We start from the raw sequence: 10,807 nt of genomic DNA on the forward strand, positions 1-10,807 counted from the left end.
TTCTGTTACTATTTCACTTTACTAGTGTGTTATTTTTTATTTTATTTTACTTTCTCTGGCTCTTTCTATTAGGACTGCACAATATTGGGAAAATATGCGATATGCAATATTGTTGATGAATATTGTGATAACGATATTGCAGCGATAAAGCATTATTATTATTATTAGCTTTTTAAGAAAAATCCTTTATATATGTAATGATCATACTAAAATAAACAGGTAATATATATTCATCTGATCTAATTCAATCTAATTCAGGCTAAAAAGAAACAATATGTCAAGGAAGTTGCAAATATTTAGACTTTAAAACATTATGAATGACTTAAAACCCTCAGCAGATATTCTGATTTCTGGTTTGCTGTTACTATAGACCAGCCAACACAATATGAATTGTTTCAAAGATTACTTTTTATATACATATAACCATACACTCATCAAGAGTGTTATAAAACAAGAGCATCTTTTAAACAAAATCGCATACTACTTGAGTAGGTAATACATTTGAATTTGTACGTACGGCGCTACCGTTAAAACAGTATTGTATCGCCGCATGTCAATAGTATTTGAATATGACGCCGCCTCTCCCAATGCCTTACGGGATAGTGAAGTGTCCACCGAATGCCTACTACAGAATTTGGCTGGAAGTAGTAGGTCATCTGCGCACTTCTCGTCTACTGACGGCTCGTCACAATAGTATATAGTATGCGATTTCAGGCGCAGCATAAATTTCATTTATCGCAACTCGCTATATAACGTTGATGTAAAGAAGTAGCAGTTAAGGAAACTGACCCGTAATCGTAACGTTGAATCCCGGTTTGAAGCCTGACCTGCCACTGAGTATAGCACAGTCCCCAAACACTGCTCCTAAGGTGATGGGTTAAATGCGGAGGACACATTTTGTTGTGTGCACCATTTGTGTGCACCACAATCATGACAGTAATACAGCAGTCAGATTTGACTGTGAGATGAACCACCCCTGGCCTCCTTCCCCAACTCTTTAAACCTCTATTCCTATTTACCCACAGAAGGCATAATTCATGGCAGAAGCTATATCTGAACTTCCCGGCTGTTTTGTCTTCATTCATTTGCACTGCAAAAGTTTAATATATGAATGAATGTAGAGAAGCCTGCATGCTTCAGAAGCTGATTGTAGTTGATAGCTGATGCTCCTCACATCTTGTCTCTGCTGCTTAAACTGTCATGTAGGAGTTCAAACGAAGCGTGAACTCTAACACTGCATTATGAGTAAGAGCTGAAGGTGAAAGGGAAAGAGAAAATGGAAATTTGAGCTTATTACAGATCCACAGGGCCCTGTTGGATAGTGTATTGCCTAAATAGTCCCACGGCGAGGTGACACAACATTAGGACATTTCTCATTTGTTACATGTCTCTATTTTAAAATGTTGAAGCACTTTGAATGCCTGCATTTGAATTCAGTCTATTAGTCAATGGCTTCAGTACACATACCAGAGATTCGAATAAAGCAGAGGTTTCAGTGCCGTCTGTTGTGCATCCACTTGAAGGAGTCTGTTCAAGGCCTTGAGAAGTTACAGGTGACTGGGCTGTGCCAGACTTATTCTCCAGGCTTCTCTGGTGTATTTTACAGGATCTGAGAAAAGCTCATAAACTGTTCTTATGCACAAGTGAAAATCAAATCGGTGCACACACATGATGGATGAACTTCCCCCAGTGGCAGTGAAATGGGCTTCAGAAAATGACAAATTATGAACTTTCTGAGCTGTGTGTGTGTGTGTGTGTCCGTCACTCGCATCTAGAGCCACACACTGCTTAAATGGCTGAAGGGCATTATCTGGTACCAGTTTCGTTCATCACTGAGCTCTGCGTGGGTGTAGGACGCCGTGACTTATAACAGACTCAACATCCTTATTTCTGTTCATTATCCTAGCGAGCACACGTATACAAAAGAGCGCACTATTCTGTCATTAATGTCTTCTGTGCCATTCACAGTGTGAGCATTGTTCAGAGCGGTTGGTGACTCTTAATGGACAATAGGAGACGGCATGTGGGGGGACTGTCCTTGTCATCACTACCGGGTATTTATTTCACTGGGACAGAGACGCACACTACACAGAGGGCTGTTGTTTTCCGGATCCTGTCACAGATGCACGCATTAGCATGTAAATGTATGACATTTAGCAGCACATCTGGAAAAGAATGATTTAGTCGCATGGAAAACTTTTTCCTTTAACTCGGCCACATTAAATCAAAAATATAATGCTCCATTCAAGATACAGTCAGTAGTGCACAGTTTTCGTTAAAATATGGGCGCTCTAATGTCTGAAAGATTGCCTACCAAGATGCGCTCCATAAGACATAATTCTCCTTTCAGAAGTGGTCATAAGGTGTAATTGGTAAATTCAAAGGCCGTCCTTCCACAAATGCAAAGTGTTAAGACGCTCAAATTGTAAAACGTCCTTTTTTGAATTAGAGCCTGTGAATTGCCCACCCGCTGATTTAAAGTGTAGGGTGTTTTAGAGGAAGATTCCTCAGCTCTAAATAATTTACTGCACCTGCACACATCAACAACACTGAATTGCACGAGGGAAGAAAGTACGTGCCACGCCTTCCTGCCAACCTCAGCAGATATGAATTCCTGTGTTGGTGATGTTTTAGGTGAAAGGTTCTTGCTCTGAGGTGACATATTTAGATCACCCACTAAAGTCAAGTTCTGTGCCTGTGGCTATTACGAACACAGTCTCTGGGTTATCGAGTCTCCGGTTTTACAGAAATATGGACTCTAAATGATAAATTATTGCTCAAATCAATTTTGCCACTCATAAATTGATTGGCATTGTTAGGGGGAAATTATTTTTCATGAGTTGGCCATGAAAAGTGCTTGACTCCTTCTTTCATTACTGAGTGGCACAAAACAACTCAGTAATGACTAATCAATGGGGTTGCACTTTTAAAATGAAACCACAAGCAATGGGAGGTCATGAAGTACAGAGACCATTCATCTGTGAACCAGAATGACCCCAACATCGAAGGCTCAAACACCGCTTAATACCACCGAGTCTTGATCAAGGGGCGAAAGGGGACTGTCCCCAAGGGGACCGGATATGACGTAAATGTAAAATTATAGTATCATGTTCACAGGTTATTTTTACTATACCTTTTCATAATGTTTCAGTTGACCAGCAAAATTTTCGAAATTGAATTAGAAGCAGCGTCTCCCCTAGTGTCGACTCTGAACATTGCTCATCCAAAAGAGATTTAGAACTAGAATTATCAAGCGTATGATAACTATTAAACCCCCGTAAAACCCAGTTTCCTTGTACAACTTTGTTTTCTACTGCAAATATTGTACCCCCTCATTGTAGTAGTGGCAATATAGCATGATACATGGTACTACCCTACCAAAATCATTTTATTACTCCCAACATAAATTCTATACAGAAATTCCATATGCCTTCCACAATTACCGATAATGCAGAAAAACTAAACTTTACAATGAAAATGTATGGCGTGTTACCAAGATGCGTTTTTTTTCTGACACTGATGAAAGGTCAGATGAATGAAAGACTGCACCATCGAAGACTGGCCAAACAAAAATGTTAACAATCAGCATTTTCACTTTCAAACCACTAGAGGCTTCTCTATCATTCTCTCTCTCTCTCTCTCTCTCTCTCTCTCTCACTAGTGACTTAGCAATTCATTGATCTAACGGCTGGCTTTGCTACAGTAAGTGCGCAGTTTATGTGCATGTTTGTGTTTGGGTATGTGCCTTCTGTTATTTTGGCCTCTCTCTCACTCTCTTTGTTTCTCTCTCTCTCTCTCTCTCTCTCCTTTTCCCTCTGCAGTGCCTCTTTCTCTGCATGGTGATTATTATTCCTTGCACAGCCTCAGTGCTGATAGTCAGATACTGCTGAGCCTCCCTCTAAATCACCTGGAACTGAGCCCGCCATGAGAGAGAGACAAAGAGGGAGAGTGAGAGAGAGAGAGAGAAAGAGAGAGAGAGAGATGAAGATGAGAGTGAAACAAAAATATAGAGGAGAAGATAGAAAGAATGGGAGGAAGAAAAGAGGGCAGAAAAGAGGGAGGGGGGCATCCTTTTTAAACAATGGAGCATGGTGCAAAATGAGCTTTGTTGCCTTTGCTGTGATTATCGTGCTGCAGTGGAGGGACCACACACACACACACACTCACACACCACTGACCTTTTTCCTGCAGCATAAACAGAGCATTGGACGAAGTACCGGGCAAGTGCAGAAGCACTTGTACATTATACTCCCGCATTAGAGCGGGGCACAGCGCAGCCTTCACACATACGCAGTTCATCCGTATGCTCAAGCTGATGAGCCTTCCAAATGCATTTACTTTAGGTCACACACCGCCTTTGTATTTCTTGTGCATGGCCCTCGTTACACGAATGGAGGTACTGATATCCCTGCGTTCCTGTTCATCCTCCAGTAATTTTGAGCACGCTGCTGCTCTGTAACAAGCAGTAACTTAGCTAGCATCCAAAAAACCAGGATCCCTACTCTTATAATTCTGCTGCTACCACTGCGTCCTTGAGCAATGCACTGTCAATGGGAGGGGGGTGGACCTGCACTTAGTTACTGTAAGCCAGTGTGCATGAAAGCATCAGCTAAATGAATGAGTGTAATGTATTGATCTTAGCCCACAGGGAACAGTAACAGTACATGAAAACAGGGTTTTCTTTGTGCTAAAACTCATGTTTCAGTATTTTCATATGCTGACATATGCATTTAGCCACATTAAACAGCTCAGTGTGTTATAGTGGATGTCATTATGGTACGTGTTATAAATCAATAAAGATCTCAGACCACTATTCGCACTGATGCATGTCCGGGATGATTAGAGGGTCCTCATCTTGAGTGCTGTCATCATTTATTCATTATCTACGCTCTGCCTGTTGAATATGCAAAGTCATGTAACGAGGACAGTACCTATAGGGCTAATTAATCAGAGCTCATTAATTTCCTTTGAAGCGTCAGGTACGGGCGTTAGTTACTAATTAGTGCCATGGCAGGTTTGAACTTTGTGTAGTGTGTACCTGCACACTGATGTGCACACACAGATGCAGTTGTGATGATTGCACATAACCCTCGTCTTCACATTTTATTGCAAAGAGCAAAATGTTTTTGTTAAAGTAAAAGTAAATTACCTTTATGTGTGCAAAATAAAAATGCACAATTATAAGTGATAATTGCAAAATGAAGGATTAAATAAAATGGTACAACAAACTAGTAAGATATATTTAATTGTTCATATTTAATGTATGAAAATTATAAACAACAGTCCACTGGTGGCCACTAGTGGCAGTGGGCCGCTAGGACCGGGACCTAACACCTTTACACTTCCAAGGCCATCAAACACACAGGGCTGCCCTCACTTTGGTGCACACATAAAAAACATAAAGCATGTGGGAAATGGCCTGTGTCAGATTAAGGGGAGGATTTTAGGCCCGCCGTCAGGCACCATTAATATTCCAACAGACATGATGCCATTGGTGGCACGGCTGGAATGCAGCCAAGCGCCCAATCTCTTCCACTTTAACCGGGCATCTGCTGACAGCTGCTTTTCTCTTTAATACAACATTACACACACACACACACGCACACACACACAAATGACAATATTAACCAATGTGCTCTACCATAGACAGTTCCAAGAAAAATAGAACTTATATTTGATTACTGCCGACCCTTCTGCAGGCCTGTATTAACTCGCCTAGGCTGTATGGTAATGGCACTATTCAATGAAGCAAACAAGTATTAAATACATTCATATTCCCTTTGCATTACTGGAAATTAATGAATGGGAACAGCAGTTTGTTAATCCTGTCCCTTTCCGACAGTTTGGATAGAACTAACTAGCTATCATTCTTGTCTTTTCACTTTTATCCACTTTTGAAAACCCAGAAGACGTCCTCAACCTAAACCTCTGACTCTGTTGGAAGAACATTTCTATGTGTTAAGGTTCGAGGTGGCGTTAACATAAACTTCTACATGGTGATGTGAGATCCTTCATTAACTAGCACAGTAAGAGTCCCAGTTGCCGTAACCTGTGACCACTGGTCGTAAAAAAAAAAAAAAAAAATTCGGCATAGCAAGATTCTGTGCCACTGGTTCATTAGTGAGAATAGGTCAACCCGGAGAAGCAGTTTCTGCTCTACTTCAGTCCGAGCCTAATCTAGACCCAGGATAAACATAGAATAAAATAGCTGCTGCTACACATGAGAGACTTTCCACTGAGCTCCTGCTCTACTTCAGCCAAGCTCGTGCCTATTCTACACCCAGGATAAACATAGACCCTCCACACAGCCAAGCAGAATGTCTTCGTGACCGGGCCTGGTGTCACGTGTCACCCAATCAAAAGCGAAAGGAAGAGAGTGAGTTGGAACTAGGGGGGGGAAAAATGGCAGAGCGAAGGAGAGGGGAATTATGGGTCAATAAATCGCCCTGATGGGGAGAACACCAGTGGGACTCATAAGCAGGTCAAGGGCACGGCATTGATCGGGTACATCATAAAATGGTCTGTCTATAAGCTTGAGGGAGACTTTAGTGTGTGTGCGTGTGTGTGTGTGTGTGTGTGTGTGTGAAAGTTAGGGGAGGCCAGAGGAAGGAGATTTTTGTGCACAAGATGCAGAAATTTTTATGTATGGTGCAATGTATGGTCATATGGCCTTGCAATGCCATAAAATGTTTATATGTATATTTTTCATGAAACATACACAGACAAAAAATACAAATAAATGGCATTTAATATGAGACTATGGGCACTGTATTGGAAGGCTGGTAGGAGGGCGAGTTTTTGTAGGTCATTAAATAGTTGATTTTAGGCAGACACAGCACACACCGAAAAACTAAATGAATCTTTAATCCTTTAAAAAAAAAAAAGTAAACGTGTGATCAAGATATGGCCATGGGTACGAAAATGGCACGGAAGAATCCCTGTCTTCGTCTCTGTCCTTCACCTCGTATTGCAGAATTTTACAGTTACAGAATACATGAGACGTGACGTGACCCTAATGATTACTGATTGCTTTTTTTCCCGGGTGACAACCTATCACAAAAAACAATTTCAGATTAAATGCAAAGAGTAGCGGAAACCTTGACAGAAATGTGGTGAAGTAAAAAGTACGATATTTGAGTTTCAAATGTGAAAGTTGTATGATCCCCAATAAACACTATTCAAGAAAAGCACAGATTCTCCACATTTTTAATTAAGTACAGTACTCCTGCATACCGACTAGTTTCAATCATCCAGAATGTGGAAATAGTGTGCATAAGAGCATAATTAAATATCGTGCTCTGTGTGACAGAAAGGAATGGATTTGAAGTTTAAGTGATTGTCCTTAGGAAACACAGCACACGGTGACTCAACAAAATGTGTCCTCTGCTTTAAAAACCAAACCAACCTTAGTGAGCAGTGGGCAGCCATGGAAGGTGCCAGGGGAGCAGTGTGCAGGGACAGTGCTTTGTTCGGTGGCACCTTGGCGGTTTCTGGATTCGAACCACAACCTTCCGATTCCGGGTCCGATTTTTTACCCACTGTGGCAAACCACTGGCCCGAATGAGTTAGCCCGTGGCAGACTGGGCTCAGACAGAAGCAAGCTATGACCTCCAAGCCAAGGGGCATGAGCTCCAGCCAGGGGAGCACGTCTGGGTTTACAACCTAAAGAAAAGAGAGGGTGTTGCCCGAAGCTAACCTCAGAAGTGGGATTTGAACTCACGCCTCCATGAGGAGACCAGAAAGCCCAGGTACTTGGAAGGAATATCACCTTGAATCTGGCGCCTTAGGCCGCTCGGCCATTCTGACTGCATGAATATTAATATGAATGATGCGTTTACTGTGTTCTTCTATGCAATTAATCCTCAGCCACGTCCCATAGCCCCCCAGCGCATTTCTTTAATCGTCATGGAATAAAACACATCATTTCTTGCTTATCAATTTCAGTCGCTTCGGGGTCGACCCATGTCTTCAAAAACTCACTTGCTGTGGATGAGTGTGCAACACATCTGCACGCCTGTGCCTATGATTCTCTAGGATTAAAATCATGAAAGGCGACCAGATTTCCCTTTCAGCTGCGGATTCCTGTGGGCCTTTGTTTCAGTAATAAAACACATGCTCCAGTTTCAGCGTGTAATTTTTAATGTTCCGCCAGAGAGGCAGCTCTCCTCCCTCTGCGCGTCATTCAGTAGTGCCGGGGTTGTCATGTGCTGTGTGTGTGCGTGTGAGCGAGTGTATAGCTCATGCGGTGTGTTTACTGGTTAACTTTTTGCAATCAGAACCACGTTACCCAGAACAGTACAGAATTTTATTACAAACTGTCAGCTGTCCAGAAACTTCCAAAATCTCCTGTAGGCTCTTAATATTACACTACCCAATTTGCACATTTAATTGCCTATAGTCTCAGGCCAGACTGATCACCGTAAGGTCAAAACAATTAGAGTGGCCAGACGTGCCCACATTACATTCTAACCTGTGCTGATCTTCCTCATTCCACAGCAGACCCTGAGGCGGGTCACCTTCTCAGTGGTGAGTCAAACCCAGGACCAGGGCTGCTACGACAGCGGGCTGGAGGACTCGGAGACGCCCAGCAGCAAGAGCTCGTCTGGGCCCCGTCTGGGCGCCCTGCCCCTCCCCGAAGACGGCTACGAGAGGACCACGCCGGAGGGGAGCGTCGGGGAGGAGGAGCACGTGGAGAACGGTGAGAGGCCCAGGCGAAGCTCCTCACCACCGTGATGAATAGTCACAATTAAACAGAAGCGACTTTACAGAGTGCTGTAAAACTTTATGTACATGTATAAATATATAGATATCATTTTTTTTCCCCCTTGTGCCTCGAAAGACACGAAGCAGTTTTACAGCAAGCCCATATAACCAAACAGCCGGCTTAGAGCAACAAAAGCAGCAAAGAATTCCGCAGTGAAAAGAAAAAGACCTTGAACAAAGTCTGCTGCGCGACTCGCATGTGGCACACCGACACGCGCCCACACACGCGCATTGCTCCTGGAGGTGACAGCCTTGAACAATGGATCTTATAAACCTCGCACACGCCAGGGCTTCTCCGGAATTTCATAAAAATGTTTGGCATCCGATGGAGATATTGCCATCGTTACTCTCCCCTCAGATCGACGCGACTCATCACGCGACGCGCCATGTTCTGTGTGCGAGCTCCCTGCTGGGAACCTCGCTTCATTAACAAAGACCAGCTCGGTGATGGAGCTTCTTTCCACGTCCTCGATTGCACACAAAGCATATGTAGTTTTTAATTAGTGTGGAGATTTCTCCTCATTATTACACTATTAAAAGCCCCACCGCGCCACCAAACGTCCCACTGGACTAAGGCGATTGGACAAAAATGCTCACGAGTGAAGGTGTGGCAATATCATCTCCCTGTGTGTGTGCGAGCGTGTGTGTGTGTGTGTGTGTGTGTGTGTGTGCCATAGGGTGGACTGAACACAAATAAACACAATTTCACTGGTTGTCAAGATTGATCAGTCTCCTTGCTTACATGCCTTTTTGTTGCATTCTTTTGATTCCAGCTTTCGGCTCCCACCTACGATTACAGAGACGGGGCCAAAAATATGACAGTCGGATTAAATTAATTGAGTAACGGCTATTATTCTTATTGTTTGTGGAATTGGTGGTGTACAAAGCGACGTGTCTGTGGCACCAAATATTGCAGCTCAGTCTGTAACATTTTTGATGCTTCATTTAATAATGGTGGTAAATGGAGCATTGCGGGGAATTTATTTCTGGAATCTTTTATTTTTACCTTTGATGGAACGCATCCGAATTTGATGCTCACTTCAAAATGTGTTTCCCTGAGCATCAGAAACGTTTTATTGTTTGAACCAGATGCAGTAGTGCCTCTTAAAACCAAGGAGATTTTCTCTACATTCATTCATTTACTTTTGGATTCGTGTGACCTCTAAATGACATTTGCCATTTGTCGTGGCAATGAACATGAACAGCAATTAAGAACAGTTATTATAAGCATTTATGATCAATATGTCCTTCGTGTCACAGTAACGGGTCACAGTCATGCTGATTCTCTCTTCATCTGCAGACCCCAGGCAGCTGCCAGACGTGGCTCTGACAGGGAAGTGCACGCGGGAGTGCGATGAGTTCGGCCATTCCGACACCTGCTGGATGCCTGTGCAGTCTTCACCGCGCCGCCGCCACGGCAACGATCCGCCACGTCTGTCCACCTTCACCTCGTCCGGTGGAGTCGGGGACAAGAACAACAACAACGAAGACGATGACAGCGACCCAGATGCGGACGATGAGGACGGAGAGGGGTCTGACCGCGGCGGCAGTGCCAGAAGGCGAGGCCAGCGCACGCCCGGGACCCGATGTCCACCAGCAACCACCTGAGCGATCGCAACCGCAACGTCGGCGACCACAACCGCAACCTTCTCAACCGCAAGATGACCTCGGCATCCTACGACACCTTCAGCAGTGCTGGATTTGGTCACAGCCGGCTTGAGGAGGAGGAGCCCCATCCCCGAGGTCATACCACTCACACGGACGGACTACAAGACCTCCTCCTGCCTCACGCTATCACGCACGGAGGTCTACTTGTGAGCCACGGTTTAGGAAAAGAGACCGAAAAGCATGAAAAACTGAAAGCAAGGAGAACAAAAAAAAAAACTTGGAATGGTCCGTTTATAAACTAAATTCATTTGAACTTGAAGGACCCTAAAAACTTCACAAACAAATTGGCCCCTCAGCCAATTAAAATCATCATAAGGACACTACCAGACATCCATTTCTCACTCTGGATGCAAACCAAGATGTATTTATGTAGAAC

General features: G+C 43.5%; 1 pseudogene; it reads left to right on the top strand.

Annotated features, from left to right (window-relative positions):
- Positions 1-10,581, top strand: part of LOC114777324 (protocadherin-7-like) — a 29,004-nt pseudogene extending 18,423 nt beyond the window's left edge.
- Positions 10,582-10,807: the final 226 nt, after the last annotated feature.

Source organism: Denticeps clupeoides, unplaced genomic scaffold (assembly GCF_900700375.1).
Source record: "Denticeps clupeoides unplaced genomic scaffold, fDenClu1.1, whole genome shotgun sequence".
In the NCBI taxonomy this organism is placed as follows: Eukaryota; Metazoa; Chordata; class Actinopteri; order Clupeiformes; family Denticipitidae; genus Denticeps; species Denticeps clupeoides.